Source organism: Sorghum bicolor, chromosome 8 (assembly GCF_000003195.3).
Source record: "Sorghum bicolor cultivar BTx623 chromosome 8, Sorghum_bicolor_NCBIv3, whole genome shotgun sequence".
NCBI classification, from domain to species: Eukaryota; Viridiplantae; Streptophyta; class Magnoliopsida; order Poales; family Poaceae; genus Sorghum; species Sorghum bicolor.
This window is the reverse complement of record NC_012877.2, coordinates 7,675,243-7,680,376: the sequence shown is the minus strand read 5'-3', so window position 1 is coordinate 7,680,376 and position 5,134 is coordinate 7,675,243. Positions and strand designations below refer to the sequence as shown.

Sequence of the window (5,134 nt, the reverse complement as noted above, 5' to 3'; positions counted from 1 at the left end):
AGGTAGCTCTCTAGTGTAAGTAGTGACATAGCTCTTGTGTACCTAGTGATCATATCAACTAGAATTGTTGGATAGGTGGCTTGCAAACACCCCTTTAGAGCTAGAGCAAAAAGCTTCGCTTTGTTATTTACTAACCTCTTGCTCTAGTGATTTTGTAGAATTTTTAAATAGGCTATTCACCCCCCTCTAGCCATATTAGGACCTTTCAAGCCCCTGAGACCGGAGCCGTTGGGGAGGGACCGTTAGTCCCGGTTGGCTTTACTAACCGGGACTAAAGATCACGTTTGTCCCGGGCGCCAAAAATGCTGGGACTAAATGTCATTTGGCACATCGACGAAAGGTCTGTTCTCTAGTAGTGGAATCTCAACTATATAATTAATTGCAAGAACCTACCCACAAGTAAGGTAGCTCAATGACATGTGCAATGCACTAGAGTTGTCTTTGGCGCTCCATCGGAAAGGCATAAGAACCCTTCATAATCGCCAGGAGATGATCACGAACAATCACTAACTCGTGTCAATGCTCCTCTATTGCTCTAAGCTGTCTAGGTGATAGCAACCACCAAGAGTAACAAGAACCCTGTAGCCACAACGATCCCGAAGTGCCATTAGTTGCAATATCACACGCAAATACACTTAGAATCACTCCCGATCTTACAAAGATGGTAAATATATGAAAGAGATGAGTGAGAGATATTTGCTTTGTAGAGATATGAGGATGCTATGTTAGCCAAAAAATAAAAATTTCATCCCCATAAAACAGGATCTACTACTAGTTATATATCATGGAATTACCACTAGATGTGTAATACAGTAGGAACGACTTAATATAGTCGTATACGTCGCAGCAGTGCCATGTAGTTGCGGGTCGTCCGTCCATCAGTCCCTCTGGTGCGGTTCGTCCTTCACCATGGCTTGCAAACTTCACTTTCGAGTCCGAGGACGCCGGAGACACTAGTTGTTGTATCGGCGGACCCAAGAGTCACGCAGCACGAGCTCCGCCTTGAACAACTGGTCTACGGTAAAGCCATGAGGAACAGCAGCACGGCATTTCAACTCCGGCGTCAATGGCGATTGGGATACGACCTCCTAGCTTGTCGGAGTCATCGTACTCCCTCGTACGTACTCCTGTGCGCTGTCGTCGTTGCGCCGTCGAGCCACCAAGAAATCCGTGGTCTGGCAACGCGATCTGGGTTGCCGGAGTGGTCACTGCGGCATCATGGGAACGCCGGACTCCAACATCGTTGGGGGTCCTCGATCGGAGTCGACCCCCGATCGAGGTGCTCTCCATCGCTTAGACAACTGTAGTAGCTTGGAAATCGCTAAGATAGGTGGGGTGAAAGGTTTAGCGAATCTATCTACGGTTCATTATTTCCCCTGGCTTAGCGAATCCATCTACGATTCGATTCTTGCATGCAAACGACGTGAGGGCGAGAGAAGAGAGAGCATCACGCACAACATCACATTTTTTGTTTCCAGTTTGGCCAAGGCCACGAACATTAATTCCAGGGCAGTAAAGTATATAAGTGAAGCGCATTATTTGATTCACTGAAAGAAACAAATTAAGTTACAACAACGATTGCAGTGGTACATAAAACAACAAGAAAAACGACATATAAATAACTGAACGACATAGAGGGTAGCCACCTCAGCGCGCGGCAGAGGCCGGAGGCGGTGGAGACGATGTTCTGCACACTTACAGGCACCCAACTACCCTAAAACACATACATATGCTGATGGAGGAGCTAGCGCTTCAAATAGAGATGACACCTGACACCGCGGACGGGCCACTGTCCCAGCTGTAGTAGCAGCAGCAGCTAGCTAACCAACCGTAGTAGTAGCTAGCTAGCTTTAGTTTATTACAACGATACAACAACAGTACGTAGCGTACATATATACTAGCAGCTGGCAGCCTGGCACACGGCGACTTGGTTGTCTTAGCATGGCAAACAAATACCAGGAAAGACAATGCATTGATTTCGCGGGCAGCTGATCAGGTTCTTCCCCGCTACCATTGCTGCTTGAACGCACACAGCTTTGTACCCGTCTTCACAACCTGAAAATAATCATAGATAGATATCCATTAATATTTCATGCATGAAGTTAGGCCTTGTTTAGTTTCTAAAAATTTTCAAGATTCCCCGTCACATCGAATCTTACGGCACATGGATGAAGCATTAAATATAGATAAAAACAAAAACTAATTACACAGTTTGCCTATAAATCGTGTAACGAATCTTTTGACCTTAGTTAGTCTATGATTGGACAATATTTGCCACAAACAAACGAAAGTGCTACAGTAGCGAAATCCAAAACTTTTCGCGAACTGAACCAGGCCTAAGTAGAACGAAATTCATGGCTGCGCCGGCTGGCCGGCATGCATGCCTTCATTGGTATATAGTATGCGTACACATCGATATGATCACCTGCTTTGTTGTCGCTTGGAAGGGTAATAATGGCGCCGCCGTCCTGGAAGAGGCGGCCGGCGTCAACGGTTGCTTGAAGCAGAAACACCAATACCATGGTGGCAACAATGCCCCAATGCGCATGCAGCATCTGTTCTATCGGTGACGGCGACGGCGACTGGCGAGGTAGATGAAGGATCGAGATGCGTACGTGGCAGACGAAAATCTATTACACGGATGCACCAGCAGCACCACACGTACGCGACGCAAGTGGAGAAGCAACTAACAGCAGTTGTACATATACTAGCAGCAGCACCACCACCACACGGCTCTAGCAATCTTCAGTCAAAATATCAATGGTCCGTATGCATGATTACACTAACATGTGCAATATATATATATATATATATATATATATATATATCACACAAAAAAAACAGCATATACAATGCACCGATATTGATATCCTTGCTGTGTTTGACATGCAGTCAGCGCCAATGCTGTAATTTTGAATAATCATATGTCGGTTTCGAGTAGTTATCCATCTAATATTAACTAACAATGGCTAACCACTATTTGCCGATTCTAATAGTAATGTGTCTCTGCCAACTATTATAATATACTATTGCTAGCATAGCTCCACGTGCTAAAAGTAATGTGTCTCCACCAACTATTATAATTGTTAGCATAGCTCCACCAACTAACATTTATTAGTAGGTTTACTAGTTATGTGTGGCCTCACCGGTTAATTTTACCAGCTAGCACCAAGGATCCATCGCGGACGCAGAGGATGGTGGAGCGTCGTGGCTTCCATGTCCTCCCTTCGACGACATAGTCGTCCTCCCTCCGGCACCGTGCACTACTGGAATGTCCCTCTTTACCGACTACCAAAAACAGTCAGCAAAGACTCTAAAACAGGTGGTAAGGTTTTACCGACTACTTTACACGTGGCGATCAGCAAAGAACATGTAGCAAAAAATTCATCGGCAAATAAACCTTTGCCACCTGCCAAGTGGAAACCAGTCGGCAAAGCCTTTGCCACCTGTCAGCATGGCAGTCGGTAAAGGAGACGTACGCCGTTGTGAGATGACAGAGCGCATCCCGTTTGCCGACTGCCGCGCGGCAGTCGGCAAAGGCTTTTCTTATTTTTTTATAACAGAATTTTTTTGCCAACTGTTTTGATGGGCAGGTGGCAAAGGCTGTTTTAATTTTTTTCAGAACAGAAATTCTTTGTCGACTGTCTTTATTGGCAGGTGGTAAAGAATTCTTTGCCGACTGCCTGTATTGACACGTGGCAAATGATTCTTTGCCGACTGCCTTTATTGGCAGGTGGCAAAGGTGCCATGGTTCATGAGATTCCAGCTTTGCCACCTGCTTTCCACGTGGCAGGTGGCAAAGCTGGAATAAGTAAAATTTTGGTCTGTTTTTTCTGTTTTGCATCACAGCAATCAAATCACAAATATGATTATATAACTGGAATTCACATATATCACACAGATCCACATATATATCACACAAATCCACATATATAGCACACATAAACCATAACAAATGGGTCCAACAAGTCCATCATCCAACAAAACGTACTAATCGAGCATCCAACATGAAACATCCAACATGGTGTGCAAAACAAACATCAAACGTCCTACAAAGTAGAAGAACCACATAGCTAGTCACACGTCCTGCGACCCGTCGCCACCGTGGTGTGAAGAGCTCCCAGCTGGCCACAAAGGACACGAGGACGATCCAACCTGCGGCGCGCTGCTGTACACCCACCCGGATCCGATCTGCTGGGCAGGTGGAGGGTCGCTACCCCACCCAGAGGCCCCCTCCTGCGTAAGCCTAGGAGGAACGCCACCTAGTCCCACCTGGCCTGGAGAAAGACCATGTGGAGTCGGGTTTGAACCCGCCAACAGTGGCTGCATAGAGGAGAAGCGATCTCATTATTACCTACGGGATAGCCGTACAAGCGAAAACAATAGACAGACTGCTAGAAACTCACCGGAGTCCCTAAAGGGCTAGGAACAGGGGGTGGAGCGAGAATAGGGGGTGGAGCGAAGAAAGAAGCTGTCAACGGAGGACATCTGAAACCAGGGATCACCAGGCCCTGAAAGAAGCTGGCAAACTCTTTCATCTGACGCGCCGAGTGCTCATTAATAGCCTCCAACTGCCGCCGATGGGCCTCCTGCTGGGCCGCCAGCTGCTACCGATGGGCCTCCTCTTGGGCCGCTTGTTGGACCCGCAGCTCGGCCAGCTGGGACTGCAATACTACACCCGTGATGTTTAAACAATGCATAAGAAAAGCTACATATGTAAAACCAATAAACGACGAATAGTTACCTGAACCATTGCCATCGTCTGTGTAGAGCTTGGCCACCGAGGCTGTATGGGGACGTCCAAGGAGGTCGTGCTGTCCGATCGACGAACCTCACGAAGGGTGGGAACGGTGGCCGGGTCGATTACGCTGTGGGCAAGAAAGTACCGGCCCTCTTCTCCAATTCTTGCCCGACGCAGGGGTCTTCATCACTAGCTTTGGTCTATCGCAGATCGCCTCCACATCAAGTCTAGCCTTAACGTTGTCTTTTGACTTCCGTTTTATGTCCATGAGGGTTCCCCAAAGTGCCTCGGCGATATTCTTTTCTGTGTGCATCACATCGATGTTGTGTGGAAGCAGAAGGTCCTTGAAGTAGGGGAGCCTAGTCAAGCCCGATATATGGGTCCACATGTGTT

At 47.2% G+C, this 5,134-nt stretch overlaps 1 long non-coding RNA gene across 1 annotated transcript; it reads right to left on the bottom strand.

Annotated features, from left to right (window-relative positions):
• On the bottom strand, positions 1,523-2,660 carry LOC110437467. Its single transcript, XR_002455521.1, has 2 exons — positions 2,426-2,660; positions 1,523-2,055 (listed from the first exon to the last, which is right to left on the bottom strand). It is a non-coding gene; the product is annotated as an uncharacterized LOC110437467 (long non-coding RNA).